Source organism: Ochotona curzoniae, unplaced genomic scaffold (genome assembly GCF_017591425.1).
Source record: "Ochotona curzoniae isolate NIBS_2020 unplaced genomic scaffold, NIBS_Ocur_1.0 contig_2723, whole genome shotgun sequence".
Taxonomy (NCBI): Eukaryota; Metazoa; Chordata; class Mammalia; order Lagomorpha; family Ochotonidae; genus Ochotona; species Ochotona curzoniae.
The window spans coordinates 2,980,804-3,006,603 of record NW_024465573.1 but is presented as its reverse complement, the minus strand read 5'-3'; the positions used below and the strand labels follow the sequence as shown (position 1 = coordinate 3,006,603).

Sequence of the window (25,800 nt, the reverse complement as noted above, 5' to 3'; positions counted from 1 at the left end):
GCCCCCCAAAAAGTTAGACTAGAGTATAAAGCAGATGGGGGCACACCTCAGAAAGAGGGACCAGGCACTGCCAACTGCTGACTCTTCCCAAACTCATGTTCCGGTACAGAATGCCAAGAAATGCTGCTACGAAGGTATATTGGTCAAGGTAGTAACTAGGATATATTTCCTCTGCCAGTTGTTTTACTTGTTTTATGACTGTCAAACATTTAGGTGTTAGTTAGGTGGGCTTCCCTTAATACTTTTGCCCAGACCCTGTGTATTTTGTATCTTACGGATCTATTTCCTAATGGAAACAAGGATTTTGTTCCAGCTGGATTTTCTCCTGTTTTCTTAAGGACAGCTTACGATCCCCTGTGGTTATTTCCTGAAACTTGTAAAATACAACTTGTAAAAGCCCTGCTGTTCACCTGTGAGTTCTATGTGCTTATAACGGATGTGAGAACATCCATTTCTCCATCCCCAGGCAGCCACAGTTACATAAGCTAACAAGCTTGTTTCACATAGTCTTAGCTTGAGGGTGGAGCCTTTGTGTGTGCCAACATCATTATCATAAAAGGCTTCTTCTGAAATTCCCTATGTTCATTCCAAGAGACTGACCATGTTCTGGACTGCATGCTGTAGACATCAAGCTGAAAGATCCAAAAAACTGAGCTATTGTTTAAATCGTAGTTGCCCAAAATGGCTCTTTCAGTTCAAATAGTAGCAGAATCCCACCCTCCCTCACACTGGTGAAATGTTGTCGTCTCTCTTAGCGATTATAGAGATGGCTGATGCATTATGATACACCCATCACCACACCTACAGAACATCAAACAGAAAGGCTGTGAAGACCTTGGGGACCCTCAGAGCAAACGTCTCCCACGTATAATGCTCTGTAATTGGTCTTCCTCTCTTCAAAAACCTTATGCTAAATAGAAATGCAGGGAGCCCAGCCTGGTAGCCTAGTGGCTAAAGTCCTTGCCTTGCATGCACCAGGATCCCATGTGGGCACTGCTTCCCATCGAGCTCCCTGCTTGTGGCTGGGGAAAGCAGTCGAGGACAGCCCAAAGACTGGGGATCCTGCTCCTGCGTGGGAAACCTAGAAGCAGTTCCTGGCTCCTGCTTTGAATTGGTGCAACTCCGGCCATTGCACCACTTGGGGAGTGAATCAGCGTACAGAAAACTTTCCTCTCTCTATCTCTATCTTTCTCTCTCTCTCTCTCTCTCTCTCTCTCTCTCTCTCTCTCTCTCTCCTCTTCTCTGTGTATCTGACTTTCCAATATAACTAAATAAATCTTTGAAAAAAAATGCAGGCCCATGGATATGGGAGAGGTGGGGTGGGGGACAGAGTGAGCAAGTGCATGACTTCATACACAACAGAAGCAATGTTTCTCCTTTGCATCAGAACACTAACCTTAACAGCTTCCCACCCACTCCATCTCAAACCCCGATTAAATTTTAATCTCAGTGATCACAAACGCAAAGTGCTTTCTTTAAGCGCCATTATTTCTGGTCCTCCCCGGTGCCCAGTTTAATAAGCACACACAGGAAAAGATGTCTAACAGTGACTGGAGGAGCTTATTGACTTTGGAAAGGGGAGTCTTAACATCAACAAGGGTGATAAGTCACTGGAGGAAACAAATCCCAGCCATCCACTCGGCCTGTTTATATGGATTCAATGTGTTGCACCACAGCTCAGCCCAAATCCAAGTTTCCAATTTCAATTCCTGCTATTCAACATGCTTGGTTTTTTTTTTTATTCTTAAGACATGTCAACAGACAAAATTTACTTCCTCCATTCAGATCTGCATTCATTCATACGTTCATTTGACAAACATCTGTTGAATAATAGCTTCAGAGTGCTTGACTTGCAGGCACCCACAGGTGTGTGAACAGATTGTTTTAGTAATGATAATGAGTTTGTGACAATAAAGGTATAAATAGCATGGAATGAACTCCAAAGAAGTTCTGCTGCTTGGAAGAATTGGATGAGCTATCTTATAAGAGGCAAATCTTGAATCTTGAATGAATCACAAGAATCTGAACCTTGAATCTTGAATGAATCACAAGAAAAGGGACAGATTAATTGGGCAGTTAAAATTTAATGGGGTACTTCTTGAAATATGCTCTCCAAAAGCTTATGATTTTCATGAGCACAGAAAGAGGGCTGGTGGCCCGGTGCTCAACAGGCAGCCTGTGGACTGTTACACGTAAAGAGAAAGAGAAAGAGTAAACTTAACTCTGACTGATCAAGGGACCAGTAGTCCAGCAGGGCAGATGAGATGATAAGCAGAAGGGAGAAGGGAGAAGGCTCTGGGCTGGCTCTGGGCTATTCCACTGTGCCCTAACCCATTGTTCATAGATTAACTAGTGGCCTCCAATGCACGGCTGGGGTGGGCACCAGCTGTTGAGAAAGCCAGTGGTGCCGTTGTGTGCATTTCACCCTGCACAGCTGCACAGCCTGAAGATGACGTGTGTCTCACGTGCAAACCCCACTGCAACTACTGCCTTGATTCACATCTTGAAATAACTCCTCATCACTGAATGAGTATTTTAAGATACCACTTTCATCAAGAAGGTTCCATTAAAACAATTCCAGTAGAGTGAATAATCATTATTCCCTCTCATCAGGCATGCTTGTCATACAGAATTATGATGAGTTCAAGTTTCACTGTTTTTAGCACTCTGGCCTAAAAGAGAGAGAGAGAGAGAGAGAGAGAGAGAGAGAGAGAGAGAGAAATACAGAGACAGAGGGAAAGAAGGAAAAGCCCTAAGAGAAATGATCCTGCATCAGTGTCAAAAAGTTGCTCTCTGCATTTTTAGATCTGTCGTTTCTGGGTCAGCGATTCTCTTTATGGCTTTCCTTATCACAGGTTTTTTTTTTCTGATTTCCCGTTTCCTAGCAAGCTTTATATAAACTCATTTTGTGTTTCCTTAAGCCATTCAGGGCTGAACTTTTACCCTTTTTGAAAGCCAATGTTTTTTCTGCACCTTCTTATTCATCAAACCTAGGAAGGTCACAGTTACTCCAAATGTTTTGACAACCTTCAATTATTCGCACTTAGGGGGTTAAGAAAAGGGCATTCAAGCAATCTTGGATAATATTCAATAGCATTCATTCCCCCTTTGTGTATTTGCCCTTGAAATCTATTTAAATCTTATTTTTAGGACACTAGCCTACTTCATTTGAATTTGTATGCATATAATAGAGAAACAGCAAAATTTGCAGGGATAACTCACCAACATGTGGGTGACAGAAAGTTGATATAACTTTTCTCTAACAAGAGCAACTTATCACAAGGACACACTAAATAAGCCATAATCTAGTTAAGAAATAAAAGAAATTCTAGCTGGGAAAGGGAGCATATTCTATAAACCTGACTCACAAAGACTTAGGTTTCACTACTACAATTATGAAGCATTTATTGAGTAGCTAATGTATGGAAGATGCTGGAGATTGGAAGAGGCAAAAGGCATTGTCCTGTCTTCTTTCGGGTTTAAATTGTAAACACAGTATGACGAGAGCCCAGGCATATCTTAAGAATTCCCAGTAGGAGCAATCCTAACTGCACTATGTCTGAGAGAAGTGCTCAGTTCGGATATAGAAACGTATGATGAAGAAAGCAATGTGTGAAGATGGGAAAGCAGTGTTCCAGGAAGATAGCCCAGCATGTGCAAAGGCGTGGAAATAAACAATGTATTGAGGGAGGCAGAGTCCCATGATATGCACTACGGGGAACGCAGAAGGAAAATGGCAGGGTTGAACCTTCCAGGAGTGGTTTAGATTCCTCTATGGAGCACCTTGATGCCATATGAAAAGGATTTTACATTGTAGGTGACAGGGCATCCCTAAACAGTCAAGTTTCATTTAAACTTTAGAATAGCAGCTGGTGTTGTGACAGGTTCAGCCTCTGCCTGTGTTGCTGGTATCCCATATGGCTAAATAGTTGAATTCCCAACTATTTCACTTCTTGATCCAGTTTCCAGCTAATAGACCTTGGAAAGTGATGGAAGATGGCCCAAGTGCATGGACTCCTGCACCCATGTGGGAGACCCAGAGGAAGCTCCTGGCTGCTGGCTGTGACCTGGCCAAGTCTTAGTGTTGTAGCGATTTGCAGAGTAAACCAGTTCTCTCTCTCTCTTTCTCTCTCTTTCTCTCTCACACACACACACCCCTACCTTTGTAACTCAGCCTTTTAAATAAATAAAAATAAATATTTTTAAAAAAAATAAGTAGGGCCCCACGCAGTAGCCTAGCAGCTAAAGTCCTCACCTTGCATGCACTAGGATCCTATATGTGGGCCAGTTCTAATTCCAGCAGCCCCACTTCCCGTCCAACTTCCTGCTTGTGGCCTGAGAAAGTAGTTGAGGATGGCCCAAAGCCTTGGGACCCTTCACTCATGTGGAAGATCCAGAGGAGGCTCCTGGTTCATGGCTTCAGATTGGCACAGCTCTGGCCATTGCCACTTGGGGATTGAATCAATGCGTGGAAGATCTTCCTCTATGTCTCTCCTCCTCTGTGTATATCTGGCTTTCCAATTGAAAAAATCTTAAAATAAGTAAATAAATTCTAGAATAATAATTTTGCAGTGATGTAAATGATGTCTAAGAGGAAAGTACAGACAGAAACCAGGAGACAAAGATCTTCTGGTCCAAGATAGCAGAGGTGCCACTATGGGGAGATGCAGTCCAGCTCCAACTCGAATGCATTGGCACCTGACAGAAGAATGGGCATGAGGTCGATGGGGAAGATGAGAACACCTCCCAACCCTCAGTGGTTTTCAGTACTACAACCAGTTCTCAAAGTCCACAGGTTAAAACGTCTACTGCCCAGGCCCTACTCCTGCTGCCTGCCAGTGCTCCTTTGCCTCCTTTTAGAATTGGGTAACTTATCCCAAGAGCTCTTGGAGGACACAGCCTCATTCCACATTGTGACACTTGGAGGCCTGGAGCCCTGTCAGGTGTAAGATTTGTGCTCTTTTCTTTTGAATCCAGTAAACTTAATGGTGTTGTGTTAGAAGAAAGATCTAGCCTTTGCTACCCAAGAAGTTCAGAGAGGAGCAAGACAGATAAAACAGTAATTACTAACCCAAGCAGAATGACAACCCAGGAGCTGGGGGACCATGGAGAGAAGTTTGGAGAATTCAGGATTTCACAGAAAGGGAGGCACTTTGGTGAGGCTGATGGTTTTTATTGAACTTCTATCACTACAAAGGCACTGAGAATAACACAAGCATTCAATATGTAATTATAAGCAGAACGAATGCTGGGAAAGAAAAGTACAGAGTACCATGGAAATGTGTAACTCGGAGATTAGTCAAAAGGATCAGGGGAAGCTAAGACAGGAAATGTGGGCAGATACTGGCATAGGAAAGAGTAGGAGAGGCCCAAGGAGGGAAACACATGTTTGTTGCTTAATATGAGAAAATATGGCATGTTTAAGGAACTGGAAGAAACTGAATGTGGCCTGAGCAACTGGGTAGAGGAGGGAGAGGGACCTACAGCAAAACAGAGGGACCAGAAAGTAGAATGTGGATAGTCCATTAGCCTTGGAAGGTTTTGGAAACTTGTCCTGAGGGGAATAGGGAGCTACTGTGATGTTTAAACAGTAGACTGCATAATTGGAAAAGACAAGACTGAAACAGGGACTCACTAGGCAAGCTATCAGAATGGCAAAGTGAGAGGTAACAGAGGAACAAAAAGAACCAAAGTGGAAGACTCAGACAGGACCAGGTGATTAACTAAATGTGAGAGGTGGGAAAAGAGAAGTCAGGAATGGACCTTGGGTCTCTAACTTGAGAACAAGAATAGGTGTAGTGTCATCAACCAGGAGAATCTGTTGAGTGATCCAGAGAGAATGACCGTCAATAAACCCATTACTTAGACTATGGTGGTTTGAGTGACTTACTGAGTAAAACTTACTGAGTAAGTTTTAGACAGGTTACCAATTCTATCCTGAGCCTCACCTGTGAATTGGAATGATTATATTGTATGTAGATCCGCATTTAAATGATTTGTCAGTACCAGCCATTATTGTTCAGGAACATGAATAACTATTAGGGACTTAGTGGAAATAGAACTAGTGATGAGATAACAAGTGAACAGGGACTTTGATCCAGCGGGAAAGTGAGACGGAAGATAACAGAGTTGGCAGGGAGGAAGCAGAGAGGACACCAGAGAAGGGTAGATTGTCTTTCAAGGACATGATTCAAAGGACTGGAGGTGTGGCTCATGCAATATGACAGAGGACAGGTGTAGCTCTTGGGAAGATGCAGGAAGAGCTATGGTGAAAGGCGAGCCTGTAGAGGATATCACATTAATGAGTTGGGTATTTAAATTTTATTCTGCAAATGTAAAGGAACCGTTGTAGTTTTAAAGAGGTGGAAAGTTTAATTCAACTTGTTTTTAGGAAAATTAACAATAGAGAGAAAAATGGGTCATGAGGAGAAAGATTTAACAGCCATCTGCACTGTGGTTGCTGATGGAGGAGTTTTAATATAGGGCAAAAACTCCACTTGTAAGCATTTAACTTCCATGACATTGCCTCATCATGACTCAGTTTACCCATCAATAAAATGGAGATGATGATATTTCTCTCTATGAAATTATCATGAGTGCTGTCATTTATATCAAGTGGAATGGCACTTAATATTCAGTAAGAGCTTCTATCAATAGCCTTCCCAATCTCTGGCTTCCTCCTGTCCCTACACTCTCAGTTGTGACCCAAATTTCTTACTCTCCTCTGCTGTTTGAGAAACACAGATCTGTCTTACTAGCTTTGTTATACTGAAGGAAAACAGCAATCTTGTCTTTCAGAAAAATTCCTCTCAGGAGTAAGGCTAACATTTCATCACTGTTCGGACTCTGGTTTTGCAAATGGACTTCTTTCCATATACCAAGCTGTCTCAGTGGAATTTGGGGCTGGGCAGTGGCAAAAAGTATCACTTTCCTACTGTTTGTAACATTTACCTGCAAGTAGGTAACACAGTCTTCCTGGGCAGAGAACCCTGATGCCATTTCTTTAGTTTGTTGGCTGGAGTTCTCCTTTCATCCTCTCTCATGAGAGCGAATCCAGTTCCATTCATTTCTACCTAGAAATAACGGACTTCTGGAAGAGCTGTGCTATGGATTTTACTTGCTTAAAGCCATATGTTCCATGCATCCTGCCATCCTCACAGATGCCATGATTCCATTTTGTTTTATTCACTCAATAAATATTTATTGAGTTTATGCCTGTGCCTGGCGTCCACCGTGCAAAGAGGATTTGCAGTAGTTTGCTCTGTATTCCAAATGCCCCCATATTGTGTGGCAAAGCAAGCCCTAGAGATATCATTTCAGTAAATGGTGAGTAGGTTAAGTAGGAGCCACTGATGGGCTGGGTTAGTAGGTCAGGATTAAGTGCCTGCAAAGAAATGTTTCCATAAATCTGACATTTGCACTGAGTCTTGAAATGTGAGCTCATTTTCCCAAGTGAAGAGAAAAGGAAAGGCTTGCTGATCAAATACTTGTTGGAGAAAAGAGCGGCTGGCTCTGAAGGGGTCAACCATTGGTTGTCCATTCGTAAACCACTGGCTGTTGCTGAGAGCTCAGGACAGCTGTTTCTGTCCATTCCCCACTCTGCATCCATGGGCCATCTCAAGCCCTTCCTATAAAATGGTATACGATTTTCACAGAATCAGCACACTTCTTCCTATATATGTTATATTACCTTGAGATTACTTATGATAGTTAATAGATTGCATATATGCTGTGAGTCACTGTTGTACACTATTGTTTAGGAAATATGAACAAGAAAAAAAATTCTGTACCTGCTGAATACAGACACTAGTTTCCAAATGTTCTCCATCTGCTGTTGGCTGAATCCCAGGACACAGAGCCTGTAACACAGGAAGGGCTGATTGTATGTCCTGTGTGTGGTGCTAAATGTTCCATGTTTTGTTTCACTTTGACTCACAGGATTACCATGTAATGTCAGTCCTGTCATTATTTTTATTTTATATGGAGTATAGTTGCTACTTACAGAAGTGGAATAGTCTGCCTGCCATCACACAATGATAAGCTAGAGTCTGAACAGAAGCTGTCCACTCCAGAGTTGACATATGAGCCTGCCAGGGCACCATACATGCCCAAAGCAGGGGATGTGGTGGGATACAGGACAAGCTGAAGGCAGAAAGATAGTACCTGAGGTACTATATACTAAGCTAGGTGTTGTTTCAGACAAATGTCTTAGCATGATTATTTTCTATGAAATTCAGCTGTGCCATTGTCAAGTGAAGTTGAACTGATTATGTCAACTATCTTTTAGCAGAAATCTTGCATTTAGTGAGAGATACTAATTATGCAAATGAAATGAGTGGATTGGAATTAATAATCTATTTTTAAACAAATTGTTCTTAGGGACTTTGATTCCTGCATGCTTAAAAATATATGCTGATATCTAAGCAGATTTACAGTCATCAAAGCAAACCCTGTTAATGTCAAAATGCTTCCAAGTTAGTAACCCTTTTCACCTCAAAAGTTGATGACTTATTTTCCATTGAAAAATTTCAGGGATTCAGGTTGACCTTCTCCTCTCAGCTAGTCAAAGAACTGAAGTTGTGACGATGGGTGATTGTGATTTCTATGGAAACTTGCATGGAAAAACAGATGTTTATTCAATCTCCTTTCAGTTCATAGAACATTTTTTGTGTCCTTTTTCTTCTTCCTTTTAGTGAACTGTAAAAATTTTCAGCATATCCTAGTACAGTTTTATCCATGAAGAGCTTCAAGCAGTAAAACCAAACCCAAACAAAGATATAAATCCTCAACAACAGCAGTACTGCGTTGGCTGTTTACTAATAGGTAAACATTGGGGTTACTTGGGTTCATGTCCTGTGTCAACCAGTGAGCATAACCAGAGGTCAGGTCTGCTTCATTTCAAGCAGAAATCTTCATTTGAAGATCCAAGTTCACAAAGCAGTTCATCCATGTCCCATTCCATGGGAACAGTGGAGTAAGTCACTGAACATTTCAAACTGACGATCTGCTATTCCTTAAGTAGCAGATGACCCATTTGGATGATGAGCCCAGGGACAGTCTGCTTAGCACAAGAGGCTGGCTGCTCCTTTTCTCCCCCCAAGGTCCCACGAACATGAACTTTCTGAACTTTGTGGCCTGGCGGCCTCGAGGCCTCTTCTGGAGTCAGCAGCCCTGTGTCACTCCTCCCCTCCCTCCCGCGGGTTCGGCTTCCTTTTGCTGATCAAAGAAATCAGCCTTGAGCAATCTGCTGCTGTTTCACTCAATCCAAGCTGTCCAAGTCCCCAGGAACAACGCTGCTTCCTACTTTAATAACACGTCCCTGCTTGGAACCCAGGCCTCTTCCAGCACTGACACACTGGCACGTGGCCTGTCTAGCCCCACAGTGTGGTAGAATCTGAGCCGATCCTGGGAACTCATGGGGTCCAAGGTCATCTCAGGCATCTGTTTCCTCTCTTGGACTCTTCCTCACTTGTCAGTCAATGAGACTCCAATGAGCTTATCCTCTGACCTTATGAGGCATTCCAGGCAGAAAGGGTCAGTGGAGACTTTTCTGCAAGAGGGAAACATTTGGAAAGAAAAACATCTTCCAGACCAAAGAAGCCAAACAGCCAAGGAGAAGAACAAGCAGTACTCCCATGCAGTCTCTCATTTCCATCCTGAAGATCTCCAGGAAAGGAAACTCCAGGGTATTCCCTGAACTTAACCCATCCTCTTTGCTGTGGCCTCTGATGTCCCATTTCACAGGTCTCAGCTGTTAAATATGTGAAACCCAAAAGGAAGAGAATTGTGAAAAAGAGGTCATGGTGTGACAGTAGAAATGCTGGCCTGACGGAAAAAAAATCCAGTCTGCTCTTGCTGTTGGGTCTCTTCCTTGCATCCGTCAGTCACATGCACACTACAACGGCCTTGTTTCTTATTTCTTTTCACTTCTAAAATTTGTTCATTTTTATTGGAAAACAGATTTTTTTTGCTGGGAGAAGGAAAGACACAGAGAAAGATCTTCAATCCACTGGTTTGCTCCCCAAATGGCCACAACAGCCAGCGCTGAGCCAATTCAAAGCCAGGAGCCAAGGGCTTTCTGCAGGTCTCCCACACAGGTGCAGGATCCCAAGGTTTAGGGCCTCCTCTACTTCTTTCCCAGGCCATCAGCAAGGAGCTGGATGTAAAGTGAAGCAGCTGGGACACAAACCAGTGCCCCTATGGGATGCTGGCACTTGCAAGAGTGAGGATTAGCCAGTTGAGCCATTGTACCTAGCCCTGGAGCCCCATTTCTTAGGCTAGTCCGTGAGGGCTGCCTGGCAAAACCCTCCAGCCCCCTAGAACCCTCTGTTGTAGCAAGACCTCACAGAGGCCTCTCCTCAGCCCTACAACATTGAAGCCAAGTTTCTTCCCAGGGTCACTCCTGATGGAAAATATTTGTAATCACTTTTCTCAGGAAGGCAAGCATGTTAGATTCCAGAAACATCACTCACACCTGGAAATGCCCACTACCTGTGGTTCGCCCTAGTCTCTCTCTCGTAAGTACCTTGGACCATTTAAACATTCTGAGTGTCACTGCTGAGCCCAGTGAGTATGCTGCAGGATGCAATGTCTGATCAACAGAGCCAAGTGGGTGCCCCCACCCACCAGGCCCATGCTGAGTCTCAGTGTCCCCAGCCAGAGGTAGCACTCTCTTCTCTCTTTACTCTTCTTGCCTTTCAGCTCCCTTCTAACTGTACATTTCATTCTGGAGGGTCACACATTCTTGGCTCCATCTTAGGAACTCTCTGTGTTCCTAGTCAAAATGAGAAGGTGGTGATCATCTTGACGATGAGAGATGGGATCCTGAAGTTCACTTTTGGGAACAAGTAACTTCGTTTCTTTGCTCTCAACTTCATCGTCTCTAAATTGGGTGTACCTTTAGCCTCCTCACAGCTCTACTGATGACTGAAGGCGAGGCTAATTCTAGAAAAATGTTGCAAAGCAAACCCTTGCAGGCAAGGATTTGAATCCTAGAACGCAGGTCTCTGGTTTATAGCATTTTGAAAGCAAGGTAAGGATCAGGACACAAAAGTCCTTCCTCTGCAAAGAAGCTTGACTGAGTGAGTAGCAGGGAGCCTGAAGGGGAGCAGCAGGGGCCAGTTAGTACAGGAGGGTTTTGGAAGACTATGTTCCTAAGGAGAAGCACTGAGTCTCCCTCCCAGAAAGTCACTGGCGACGGGAGATGTACAATTTGACCTTAGTGGCTGCCAGCAACCTTCCCTGCTAACACAGTACTACTCCAGACCTGGGCCAACACAAGACCACAAGTAGCTGCAAAGAAGACAAGGCGCCAGCAAGATGGCCCTCCTGAATCCAGCCTGTGCATCTGGGCCTCTTTGCTGTGGGTCTCACTTCAGCAGTCCCTCCCTAACCCTCCCCTTGCAGGCTTCCTGTTTTGAAACCGCCAATAGATGGAAAATGTGAGTGCTGCTGCTTGAACGGCTCTGGCTGTGTGAGTGTGGTGTGTGCACATGCATGAAGCTGCATGTGTCAGTATGGTAGCTTGTGTATCCTGGATGGGGGTATGAGCATGTGAATGTGTATGTCGAGTGGTACACAGGTGTGTGTTGTGTTGTGTGTTTGAATGGGTCATCTGTGTTGCTGTTTAGGTGTTCTGATGCGAGTGTGTGATTAATCATGTGGCTGTGTGTGTTAGATAAGTGTGATCATATGTGGGGCTGTGTACTCAAATGTGTGAGTATGACTGTGCAGATGTGATCATGTGTGTTGAGGTGCTCATGTGTGTAGCTATACTATGTATGGAGTCGACTGTGATTATGTGTATTTTGTGTGGGTGTGATCATGCACATGATTATGTATTTGTGTGTGACTGTGTGACTCTGTTGTTTGATCATGTAACTGCACATGTGACTGTTGTGTGAGTATGATCATGTGTATTGATGTTTGTGTGACTATATGCATATTATGTGAGGGAAATCATATGTGTGAGACCAGGCATGACTATGATCATGTGTGTTGATATGCTTATGTGTGGGCCTGTACTGTGGTGTGCAGTTGTGTGTAATTCTGTGTATTTGTATGGGTGTGATCATGTGCATGCCTGTGTATTATGTGAACTGAGTGTGATTGTGTGACTGACCATGTGTATAATTATGTGAGTGACTGGATGTGTGTAACTGGATGTGTGTTGTGTGATCATGTGTATGACTGTGTATTGTGTGGGTGAGATTATATGAATGATTGTGTGTGACTGATAACCTGTGTGACTATGCATGCTGTGTGAGGGTGATCGTGTGCATGGATGTATGTGTTGTGTAAGTAAACATGAGTGAGTGCACAGCATGGCCTGGAGACAGGCAGCTGAGGTGGAGGCTTGCCCTGCAGGGGACACCAGATTGGTCATGGCAGGGTGGTGAAGAACTGACCGGCACAAGGCGGAATCAGTAATGTGAGCAGCTGACGGCACAGCAGGGAGAGCCGCCGAGGCCGCTCCTGCCATGTCATCTCTCAACTGACACAAAGGTCCTTTTACGTTATAAGCTTTCAAATGGGAATAATTTCTAAGTCCTCCAAGCATGATGAACAGGCAATGAATCTCCACCAGCTCTTCATGGCAGTCCTTAGCACAGCTCCTGGCAGGTGGCAGGCATGGGATCAGTTCACACAGCAGGCATTCATGGGTGCTTCCTGTGGACCAACAATTGTTTGAGGCTCTTGGAATACAGTTCATGTCATAAAATCCCCTGCTCCCTGGTTGCTCTCAGTTCTGGGGATGGGCAATGGCCACACACACACACACACACACACTAATGCATAAGGCACTGTGACCATTGAGTGGAACAACACATTCCCTTGAAGACTTTCCCCATAACTTAGTAGATGACGCTGTCTATAGGCCATAAGACCATAATCAATGTGCATTGTTTTATTTACAAAGATAACACTGCTGACACAAAGGTTTGTTTTGTTTTGTTTTTTTAACACAAAAACGGGTCCCTGTGAAAAAATACAAATGAGCGCACGCCCTTTCTCCCTGCCACATGTTCCCTCACTCCTCACTGACCATCTTGTAGCTTCTCACACCTTGGCTCCCTGCCCCCATCACACCTGCTATTCCTTTTCCCTTCTTGTCCAGATGGCAAAACTCCACTCAAGCGTCAAAGCCCCGCTCAAATACTTCTCCCACTGTGAGAGAGTTACTTCTTTTAAGGACTCCACCTGCATGCTTTACAATGACCAGAGGGACACGTGCCTCGCAAGCACTGTGTGCCCTCAAGACCACACTCGTTAAGGCCACAGGTGGTTGTCTGATCTCTCACTGCATTTCCCAGAGCCTGGCAAAAGGTGTCAGCACATCCAGGATGCATGCAAATGAAGGGGGTGGGACAGATAGATGTTAGGTTAATGTTAGGCTATTTTTCCACCTTCACATAAGGAAGATACGCAGTCCATCCGTCATAACCACAGGCTCCATTTCTGTGAATTCAATCCAGAGAAAATCAAAAATATTTTTAGAAAAAAAACGCATATGTGCTGAGCATATACGGATGTTTTTCTTGCCATTATTCAACAACAGTACATATGATCTGTTTAAACACCACTTATACTGTATTAGGTATTACCAGGAATTTAGAGGTGATTTAAACTATACAGGAAGATGCGCTTAGGTTATCTGCAAATACTACACCATTTTCTATGAGAGTGGTGCACCTGCAGACATCATACCCATGGAGCTGCTAGACCCAATGCCCCGTGAATACCAGCGAGCAGGCACACACTAAAGAGGCCGCAGCTCAGGCCTAGAGGTGTGGACCAAGGTCCATGGATGGTGCTACGGATAGAGTCTAATAGTGGCTGCCACAACCTCTGAGCTGCTTTTGTATTTGTAAAAATGATCAGAGGTTCAAATAGGAACTTGCATCTCTGCTGACCACAGAGCTCTTTCTATAAGTGATGCTTCAGGCCCATTGAGTAGACCGGGGGAGTTGGGACATGGTTCTCATTAAAAAAAAAATTAAACGTGGCTTTAGTATGAGCAAACTCAAGCCACATGCTGTCCAAAGCATAGAATATTGCCTTGGGCTGATTAACATTGGCCAGAAGGAACAAGAACCTGAGAGTCCTGGAAATGGGGGGAATAGATATGGGAGAAAACAGAGCAAGACTGGTGAGTGCTAAGAGAATGGTAGGAAGAGCCATGGGCCCTCATGGCCACTCTGCTAGTAGAATTCATTCATTCTATCCTCTTCTTGGTAATATTGTAGGACATTGATTGTGTGCTGCATCCTGTAAGCACAACATTAAGCAGATATAGGGTTGATCTTCAAAGAACCTACAGGACCCTGGGAGGCATAGACAGGTATGGGACGGACCACAAGGGGAGATTTATGCTTCAGAAAGGAAGTTCTGGAAGGACCCTACTAAGTAGGTGTGAAGTTTTGGCTAAGTCTTAAAATCATCCTCTAAGTTAATTAGGCAGAAAAGAGGATGGGCAGACAACCCCAGCCCTCTGTGCAAAATAGGTTTCACGGAGAGGTCAACAGTCTGTTGAGGCAATTACAGAGGTTCTGTGACTAGAGTGGAGGCTATGTGGTGAGGGCATTGGCAGGAGAGGCTATGAGGCTGACCAGAGCCAACACTACCTGTAACCAGTAACCCTGGAAACTTCCAGAAGAGTTGAAGCCAGACAGTTGGCACAACCAAGAGTGACACCTTAGGAAGATGACTCAACAGAGGGTGGCCTGGGAATTGAGGAAGTGGAGGAAGGGTGAAGCTCAAGAACACCTACAGGGTGAGGCCCAGCACCAGTTCCACCTTCCAGCTTCCCGATAATGCTGACCCTAGCAAGTCACTGGCAATGGCTCAAAGTGATTGTGTTTCTGCCACCTGCATGGGAGACAAGGATTGGGTATTGTTAGCAGTGAACTGATGGTGTGTTTCCTTAAGAACCTGGTTTAGCTTAAGTACAGCATGACATCTGGGCCTGGACCCCTCCTGCAAAAAGGGCTAAGTGAAAAAGCTGATTTGCTCACTTAGACACGAGTGGAATAGATTCTTGTCTTAGCACAAGAGAGAATTCAGTGAGTCAGTGGAGTGCTAAGCAAGGTAGCAAGGTTTAACGGGGCACCTCTCTAGACCAGATCTGAGAGAGAGTGACTAGTTGGCATTTACACTGGGGTTTCTAAGGGAATAAGGTCCAGCTCCTCCTGGACAAAGGGTTTGTTGACTGTAAATTACAGAAAGTTCCTGCAAAGCTTTTACTACCTGGTGTTATCAGACTAAGCAACCTACTGGACGTGGTCAGAAGCAGTTCCCTGGGGTGCCTTCCCTGGGGGAAGGCTGTGAAAGCTTTATTGTCCAAAGTTATTGGGCCAACTAGCTTACCTGGTGCCAAGTAAAAGTGATCCCCCTTGCAGGAAGGTGGGACTACTTGCAGAGATACTGGGGTAAGGGCAGCACTTTAATAGCTTAAAATATTGGACTGCTTCCTTTTTACAGAAACTTGTTTTCAAGCCCTCACTCACACACAGGCTACTTCTAACAGCTTAATAATTTCAACTATGGAACTCTTTGCAACTTGCCTTGTATTCCCAACCCCCACTGTTTCCATCTGCTCTTGCTTTAGGCTTCCATATCACATATAGGTTGTGACTCCTAAGTTGTTGAACCAATGAGGGAGTGGGAGAAGAGGTCCCTGCATAGCAGCCTAAAGGAGCTGAATGCCTGCAGCTTCCACCAGCTGGTGAATTATCTATTCTGAGCCCAGGGCCTAGAAGCCCATTGGATAAGAAGAGAAGTCACAAGCCCCAGAGTCATGGATCCTGAGCAGAGCTGAGGCTCTGGGACCTCTGGACATTTTCCTGACTTGCCTGAGTCCCCTTTGGAACTGCTACGAGAATCAAACAAGCTCATCAATTTCTTTTTTAACTTCCTTATAAACAATCAGGTCAGCACCTGCTGTTTGATAGTTTGAGCTTCTACACATTAGGAGATGCAAACAGGCCTGGAGATAAACCCTAGGTGACTTGGAGAAGTTGGGACAGTTTCTGTACAGAGACACCAGCTATATTGGAGCTGTTGAGTCTAGAAAGAACAGAGAGGATAAGCAGGTTCCAGCTTCATAATACCTGAGAAGAGGGAAGCCACTGCATTCCACTTAAGATCAGGAAGTTGCCTTGGACGAGTTAATTTAGCCCCCTCTGAGATTCCATTAAAATGTTCATGTACAGGAGAATGGCAATGGTGAGTTGATCCTGCAAGGATGAACTGGCCTAATAACGAATGTCCTAATTCTTATGAGGATTAAATGACCTGGTGCAAGAGAAGAGGAACTACAGGTGACACAGGAGGAACCCTTAGTCATCAGCTGTGAAACCGTTAACTGAAGCTCAGCATGCACATTGCCCTGATCCTTTGCATTCAAAGAAAAACATGGTGGTAGAAAGTCATAAAAAGGAGAGGGACCTCACTCAGAGCCTGCAAACTGATGATGTCTGTCACTCCCAAGCCAATCAATGTGAGTAACTGCAGTTCGTCAGTCTGCACGTGGGCATAGCAATGGAGCTGGGCAGCAGCTGCCCCTTTTCTTTCATTGTTTTAACTTCCTATTGTGGAAATTATCCAGCATTTGCCAACGTAGAAGAAACATAATGATCCCCCAGGTACCCTCATTCCGCTTCAGTAATTATCAGCACATGGCCAATCTTGTCTCCTTCCAGCTGCCTCCCTTCGACAGGCCTTGGCAAAGCCAGCTCCCACGTGCAGCGGCCTCATTCAGCTCCTTGCTCATTCTTTCCTCCATGAAAAATGGAGTAGCCTCTTAAGTGTCATTTCATCTGGCTGTAGCCTTCCTCCCATTGGACTAGATCATTTATGTCTGCAATTTACCCCCATGGAGCATTTCTTAGCATTTTTATCTTCTCTGACTCTTCCCTAAATACTTTCATTTCTTCCCTTGCCCACAATAGATTTGTTTGTGAACCGGGATACAATAGACGTGTACAGATCAATGTGAAGCTTCAGACATGAGGTTAAATACATGGTCCCCTTCTCATCCAGCCATAAACTCGTAGCAGACCCAAATGATGCCATCATCCCCAGGTCCCTTATACAAATTAATACTTTCTACTGAGTTGCCACTTAACAAGTCACTTCGCTGCTAGTGAGGGAGTCCGGGCACGGGAAGAAGACAAAAGGAGAGCCGTCAACTTTGGCTGTGGCTGACATGGAACCAAGGCCTGTGGTATATTCTCCCAGCCCCCACATAATGCTTACCACACACCGTGCATAGCAGTATGTTGATTGTCACTGAGAGGGGAAGAGCCACCTGCTGACACATGGAAAATGCTCAGGTTGAATCTCTTGTGGCTTTTGCTGTTGCCAGAAACCCTCCACTGAGATACAGCTGAACCCTGGGCTGTGTCTTTAGCTGGTGTCTAATTTGTGGGGCTGGCAGCCTGAAATGTAGTTACAGCAAATGATCCTAATCTCTGAGTTGAATTTCAGAGGAGAACTGCTTTGATGGATGCCATAATTACATGCAGCAGGTACTTATTATGCATTTACTATATGCAAAGCATTTCAAGTATTGGCAACACGTGCCCAAAGCTGAGAACATAATGACAGTCGTTTGCATTTGCATTGTGCTTTGCATGTCTCATCTAGAATATTAACAGAGAAGCATCATTGAATGCCCATGTGCACCAGACACTCTGTCAGTAAAAGCCTCAAGATACTCCCCATGTTACTTTAGATGAGATGCTGAGGATGAGCTGTATCTCACAGATTAGCTGAGGGCCACACCACCAGTGGAGCAGCTGGGCTTGCCATTCCTTGCCCCCTTTGGTTTGACCACTACACCAGCCTGCCGCTCTAACATAAATGATAACTTGCTATCATAGTCAGTATTGTTTTCCTTTCATGATATCAATGCCCAAAGTGGTTTTTCCCAACTGGCAGTAAGTAAGTAGCAAGGCTCAAAGATAGATCTTGGCTCCATAGTCAGTGTGCTTCCTAATCAAGGGCTTGCTGCCCTGAAGCCACAGATGCCCACTGCTGAGAAGCAGCTTGATGGCAGGGTCCCAGTCTTCCTTCATTGCTTCTGGCATATTTCTCAGGGGTTGGGAGTATTTCCTATACCTAGGTACAAAATTCTGCACTCAGTGTTCTGTTTTCCAAGGATACCTAATAAATCACTCCTAATGAAGTAAGGGACAACATCCCAGACATGCTTGAGCACTATGAAGAAAGAAGAAAGGCATTCTTGCCACTTGTGATCCTGTGTGGAAGGTGGGAGGAATAGTTAACTATGTGAACCACGTTTGGAGATGTTAAGAGGAAAGATGCAAAAACACATTTCATGATTGCTGAGTAAAGTCCATGAAGCACTGACAATTGTAAGATCACTGGACTAGCACTGGGTAAACATCAATATTTTAGTGCCTGGCAAAGTGATGAACACCTGCAGGTAGGCATGGAGAACTGTACTGCATGCCCAGGGTTGGGTTATATTGGTCATAATGCTTCGCTGTCTCTCCCTTAGGAAGACAGTTGCATAATCTGTTGCAGTGCTTGGGCAAGAACAAACACCTTGTAAGGTACACCTTGAAGCAGTGATCTCATCATCATCACACATTAGACATTACACAGGAGAGGCATTGGGCCCTCAAAAAGTGAAACCCAGTTCTCCTGCTCTAAGGCACCACTTTCTGGAAACTCCTGAACAGCTAAGAAGCATAGGATGTGCACACCTCCTTCCATTCCCTCCCAGCCCTCCAGCATCTGTTCACCCGAGGTGCATTCCAAACCTGGACCAGTTGTGACTTGTCAGGGAGACATTCACAGCCTGGCTATCAGCTGGCTCCCACAAAGCACCTGCAGGCTCTACTGTCTTATATAATTAGGTGTTTTAATGGATTCTGAATGCTCAGCCAGGACTGTTACACTGGCTGAGGCCAGACATAGACAGTATGGCCCGACTGCACCTGTGGCCTTCCCAAGGGTGTGCTTTTTGTTATGAAAGGGGCAGAGGCTGGGGCCACGCACCTGGGTCTTTTGCACTGGACAAGGAGCCTAAATTTACCTTGCCAACTCATCATAACTAACAATGATGTCCCACTTTTCCTTAGAATGGCACTGGAAAATTATTGGACTCCACATCACACCTGTCATTGCGATGACTCTTCTTTGCCCATTCAGCATTCTTTAGTAAGAAATCCTCCACAGGAGAAGGAGGAGTTAAGCAGGTTTGCTCCGTGAGGAAACCAGTTGCTGCAACAAAAAGTACAGATGTCCCAAAACTATGGTTCTTTGATTAGATGGAATTATGCCAAGCTAAATAGTAATGTGTGTGTGTGTACATATATCATTATTATTTAATAAATTCAAGGTATTCAAGATTTGTGCATGAAAGCATGGGATTCTTTGGAGAAAAAGTATAGTCCACCTGTAAAAGGAAAAAAAAAAAGCTGGTTAAAATGCACTATTCAACCTAATTTTCTTACTGGCTTACCTCTTCTCAACCATCCTGCCCCATCCTTAGGAACTCCAAAGGTAGGAAGCAGTCTCCAAGAATAGTTCTCTGTGTTATTAATGACTGCTAAGGAAGTAAGACGCACAAAGACATCAGACAGTACGCCTGTGTGGAAGAGCATGTTGGAAAGTGAAGCAAGAGGGGGCACTGAGAAAGACAAGGTTAGGGCAGCCATTTGGCTTAGCAGGAGGTCTGCATCCTGGGTTAGAGAGCCTGGGATCCATTCCCAGCTCTAGCTCTTAGCTCCAACTTCCTGCTAATGCAGTGATGGCTGGCTCAAGTAGTTTAGTTTCTGCCTGGTGTGTATTCCAGACTCCTGGATTTAGCCGTGGCCATTGCAAACAATTAGAGAGTAAGTTAACACAAATGAAAACAATTTGTCTATCTCAATCATACCTGTCTCTACTGATTGATCAATCACTTTCGAAGAAAAATAGCACAAGCTATTTATATGGGCCAGGAACTTCACTAGTTACCCAAAGCCTGGTAATGAGCAAGGCAAGATTCTGGACTTGTGGAACTGTATCCAGTATAGCCTTCTCTCATAGATGAGGTATACCCCCTTTCCACTGCCCACTACAGTGGCTACTGCTTCATAAACAGGCGAGTACTGATATTTGGTCTTATTTATAGCATGTGGCCAGCGGTTAGCCTCTTGGCAAGCCCAGCTCTAAGGGAGTGGTTGTGCAGATAAAAGCGAGGGGAGCCCCAAAGGTCACCCTCAAGTGCTAAGAAAGACAAACTACAGGGAAAGCAAGCCTTTTCCTGGACCTGATGAGATGCCTTTCTGGGAGTAAGGATGGCTTTTTAGCCATCACTATTCCCCTCTTTAAAAATCACCTGCTTCCTAAGCTAAAATTAACACCTCATTTCCCTGAAAATTCATCCTCTTTGCGTCTTTTCTGCTGGACACAGGACAGCAATTGGACGATCATGACCTGTGATGTAACTGGGAGAGTAGCTGGAGGGGACTCAGGACCACCAATCCTCAGTATTTATGATGTCAGCCAACTTTAGAAAATATTTTCTAAAGGGTAAAGAGGGGATAATTGTAAGGCTCGAGTTTAGGTTCAGAACCAGGAAATGATGCAGAATAAAATTCAGCTCAAAGCAAGCTTTATTGGGAGTGCTCCCAGGTGAGGTTCCCTAGTCCAGCACAGACAGGGGGCCAGAGAATTTGCACCCAGGGAACATGAGGTGTCGTTTTTATCAGGGAGCTAAAATAAGAAGCAAGAGTGGAGTTTGGGAGACAAAGGAATGCACCTTATACGGTGCTGTGGAATGCTGTAAGTTCCTTCTGCCCTTGGTGCATCCATATGTCGCTGCTCGGGTGAGGGGGGCTGCATTCGTTAGGTCTTCAGGTTCAGTGTACCAGCCACCTCCCTCGGCCTACTGCTGGACTACTCCCCGCCCACCCTGGCTGGGCCCTGTGATAATCAAGTATTGTAGACTTTTCTTTTGCAAGAATGTAGACTTCTCTTTCTAAACAATACAACAACTATTTTCATAGCATCTACATGATGTATAGAAGATGTGTACAGTTTATATGCAAATACTGTGCCATCTTATAAAAAGGATTTGATCATCCTGCACTCTGCTATATGAGAGGGTCCTGGAACCAATCCTTAGCAGGTGCTGAAGGGCAATTGTGTATGGTTCCTTCAAGCTGCAATGGAGTAGCATGGCATGAGACTGCTGGGGAGGTGCTGGGATTAAAATGGCTAAGATCTGTGGCAGGAGGCTTGACCCCTAGTTTGGGATCTGACATCCATTCCATGACTCTCTCCCTCCCTGCAAGCTACTCTGCACAGACCCCTACCTCTGCTGTAGCCACTGACTTCAGGCTAATGAAACAGCCTAATTCTCTCTATCTGCTGGGTGGAAGTAGAGACTCCACAGCCCATGGAAGTGCCTAGGCTATTGCAACTGGACAGTACGCCCCTTTGTATTTTCCGGAGCCCCTAAAAGGTTCAAGCACCTGCCCAAGGTCACACTATGACACAGTCAGGGCTGGAAACCCTCACTGTACCACCTGCTCAGTCTTCCTACAAGGCTGCACTGGAGTCAGACAGGGGAAAGACATGGACCTGTGAGCCCAGGGTCCTAGGGGAAGCTCTGCACACACTTGGACGGCCTTTGGCCATCTTTCTGGTGAAGCTCAGTTCCCTGTCAGACCTTTGACATCGGTGTGGGCTGCTCTGAAGCTCCAGATCTGATGAAAGGTGATGCCCGCTGTCCCCTCAAACTTCATGGTGCCTTGAACTCCGTTGAATGAGGAAGCACAAGATTCCTGCTGCACCTCTCCCCTCTCAGCTTCCTCATCTCCCTGACATAAACAAGACTCAGATTACCCAGATAGCAGCTGGCCTGCCCCCTTGCAACCTTCTGTGGAAACTTTGTTAATAAAGGACAACCAGGGTCAGGTTCTCAGTTTGGAGGTAGGTAACTGGGGCTGGAGCACTTGCAGTGTTCATCTGGCACTGAGGGACTTGACCAAGTAAGCTTCGGAAGAGCCTTTGGCAGGAATGGAGATGACTCTGCAGAGAACAGACCCCTGATCTGCTTCCTGAACTTCTTTCCACCCAACATGAGTGGCTTTATCAACCTAGGAGGAAACCAGACAGTCGGAAGTGACTCATGGAGGATCCTTGAACAGGAGACCCAAATCCACTTAGTTTTGGTCAACTTACATTCAAGACCCTATATTTCAAAGACTGAGCTTTAGAAAACCCACTTGTAAGTCTCATGGTTAAGGACATACCTGGTGGAAACAGGTAACTAATTAGAATCCGCTTTGCTGCTTGTACTCATTGGCTGGTTTGATTGCCTGTTTCCTGGGGTTTACAGCTAATTGCAGCAGTCTTTTGTATCTAAACATTGGAACATCCATTGCTCATTATACCATGAAGAGCACTGGATGCAGGTGTTCTTGGGCAATGCATCAGCTGGTGAAGGAAGGGGGTCAACTCATTAGGATGGAAAGCACCGAGTCCAATGTCGACATAACTGCTACCATGTGCCGGCCCCACAGCAATCAAGGCTGACTGCGTGCAGGATGATGTCTCAATGTGGCATTGAGAACGCACTGCGCAGAAAATTCTTAAGAGGTTTTGGCCTCAGATCCCAGGCAGTGCTACTTAGACCTGATCAGGTCCTCTGTCTTGCAAAAAACATGGGTCCCTATCTCCATAAACAGAGCCAGCGACTGGATGGGATTCCCAAGTGTGTGTGTTTGCCAGCTGTAGTCCAATCCTGCTTACTTCTCTAAGCTTAAGTATCCTCATCTTTCAAATGTGCCCCAGAGATCTACCTAGAGGGTTAAAGAAGATACCATTGCATGAGCAAACCTACCTAGCACAGTGACTGGCAATGCTTCTTCCCTTTCCTGACTCATCCCTAGGTCTCCAGGGTCTAGTTCCTAAATTCCAGGGGCCATTTTAGTCATTTGCAAGCTTCCTTCCCTTCCTATTACACAGGGTCTCAGATGTTATCAAAAGCTGTGATATCCCAGGGCTGAGGGAGAGCCTAGAGGAAGTCAAAGAAGGAAGTTTGACTCCCATGTGGGAGGACCCTAGTCTGCAGGAAGAACAACACAGCTGTGCTGCCATGACAACAATGTTGGGCCAGTGGCAACCAGGAAGCCATCTCGCAAAGTTGCTCCCTATGCTCCCTGTGCAGGGGGAGTCCACGGTCTCCCAGCAGATTAGCTCAAGAAGCTGCAAAGGTGAGGTCACTGTTGTGGTGCCGCACGTTAAGCCTCTGTCTACAATGCCACATCCCATAGGAGTACCAGTTCATGGCTTGGCTGCTCCAATTCTGATTCAGTTCCTTGCTAATGCACCTGGGAAAGCAGTAGAAGATGCTGCTTGAGTCCCTGACACCCCTATGGGAGACACAAAAGAAATGTTTGGCTTCTGGCTACAGCTCAGCCCAGCCCTGACAATTACAATCATTCAAAGAGTGAACCAGTAGATGGAAGCTTGTTCTCTCTCTCTGTAATTCTGACATTCAAATAGATAAGTAAATCTTCTAAAGAAGATGTACTAGGTTCAAAGGAAATCAGGTAGCAGGTGTAAACAGAAAAGGCAGAGACATAACCTAGTCATTTACAGACAGCTCAATTTGGGAACTTAGAGCTGGCTTCCTGCCCTCAAACTAAGTTCCTCATCAAATTGAACTAAACCATGGCCCGAAATTCTCTGAATATTGCATCATCTTAACACACAGTATCAGATCCTACGTATTTCAGCCTACACACCATCCAGAGGTCTTTAAAATAAAAGCCAGAGAAAATGAATCTCACAAATTCTTACTTGAATTCCATTTTTTTTCACTAAAAAAAAAAATTTAATTCCACTTTCCATGAACCTGTTGAATACTCCATGTGTACACTCCATGTGTACACATACACACGTACAAAAACATTTGCTTTACACTCAGGAGTACCTTGTGCGATACCAGGTGTATTACAGCAGATGTCATATACTGAATGTTTAGGTTCCCGCAAAATTTGTATGTTGATGTCCTGGCCCCTATTGCAGTGGCAATGGAGGTGGGGACTTTGCAAGTAAAAGATTAGCTGGTGATAGTGGATAACCCCAGCGGAGGTGATTAGTGTCCAAAGAGCTTTCTCGCGGCCTTCCCATGTGAAGAGACAAGGAGAAGTCTACACTGCAACAGAGGTCTCTCACCAGAGCCCAATCCCTAACCTTGGCCTCCAGGCTCCAGAACTGTGAGGAAGAAATATCTAATATTTAAAAGGCACCCAGCCTCTTTTACTTTTATAGAAAAGTCCAAAGAAACTCAGACAGCAGACATCCCATCATTTCAGGTATCTTAGGTAACAGGGCACTAAACAAGCAGGCTGAATTTTTTCTGTCCATAATATAAATTCATAATGGCTTTCCAGTACTTATTTCCATTCCTACTGAGGTGTTGGGGGAGGAGCACGCAAGAAGTGTAAAGGTTCCACATGTGCAGAATGCCAAGGGCAAGACAAGGCTTTATTTAACAATATTCAGCCAGTCTTGTAAGTTGAGGCTTCCTCAAGGCCCACAGTCCGTCCGGCCAGAGCTTCAGTGTGCTGCAGACAGACCAAAGCTCAAGATGCATGTTCACTGAGCCCAGGAACCGAGGCAGAGAAAAAAGGGAAGACATGGTGGGAAGGGGAGCTGTAGTTGGACAGCAAGTCAATAGCTACTTGGAGGATCTGGGTCCCGTCTCACCTCCTGGAATGTTCAGTAAAGTCCAATTTGTAATATAGAAAGTACCTTCATAGAAGGGGAAGCAGTAAATCATTTCAGACAATTGAGGCTGACCTCTCCTAGCAGCTTAGCAGCATTGGGCCAGATGGGCTAGAATGCCATGGGATTTCAGTTGCACAGTAGAACTATGAAGAACCAGCCAAGTGCTGTCAAAGATTTTGTCCAGTAGGACCCCAATGACCTGAGAATCAGTGGCAGTCCTAGAGAGGACACCAACCAGCTGTGGAACACAGTCCTGGTACCAAGCTCTGCGCTGGCCACTTCTTGTAACCTCAACAAACTGGAGACTGAGCTCAGAGAGGCAAGTCTGTCTGATTATGGAGCCTGTTTTCTTGCCACCCTCTTCTGCTGCTTTCCTTCCAGTGCCCAAGCTGGCACTCTCGTTCTAGAGTAATCTGCTTCAAGTTTTACCTGGTGACAGGAATGATATGAGATGCATTTATGATGTGGGCATCAGACTAGCAGTTTCTATTGGTTCCAGAATTGGGTCTTTTCATCTCCTGCATTAAATGCCTGCAACACCCTGTTGGTGCCTAGCTTGACTACACCGATTCATACCAACCAATGCACTGTGTTTTTTCCCTGCCCTATCTCCTGCCTGGAAAATCTGGCTGTTTTCCACTACTTGCTACTGGAAACCGAGTAGGTTAAGATGCACCTATGTGTTATTTCAACTTCCATCCACCAACAGTCCAACTTTCTGCTCAGTCTCACAATGTCACAGTCAAGGTGCTGGCCAGGCCACATTTTCACTTGGAAGATTGATGAGGCTCTACTTCCAAGCTATTCAAGTTGTTGAAAGACTTCATTTCGTTCTGGGTGTGTAACTGAGGAGCCCAGATTTTTGCTGGATGTGGATTAGAAATTTCCCTCAGGTCCTGCAGGCTGACTGTTATTTCCCTGACAAGTATCTTTCTCCACAGGCAGTTGACAACACACTACTTCTTCATGACCTGCAGGAATCTGAGTCACTTAGATGGACTCGCAGAAGCAGCATCCCATCACCTTTGCTCTTATCAGAAG

The 25,800-nt window shown here is 45.0% G+C and overlaps 1 protein-coding gene and 1 long non-coding RNA gene across 2 annotated transcripts in view; both read left to right on the top strand.

Annotated features, from left to right (window-relative positions):
- Positions 1-25,800, top strand: part of UBASH3B (ubiquitin associated and SH3 domain containing B) — a 134,720-nt gene that overhangs the window by 60,225 nt on the left and 48,695 nt on the right. The gene's annotated exons all lie outside the window — the stretch shown is intronic.
- On the top strand, positions 4,489-24,992 carry LOC121154042. The gene is made up of 3 exons (XR_005883453.1): positions 4,489-6,268; positions 16,089-16,091; positions 24,982-24,992. It is a non-coding gene; the product is annotated as an uncharacterized LOC121154042 (long non-coding RNA).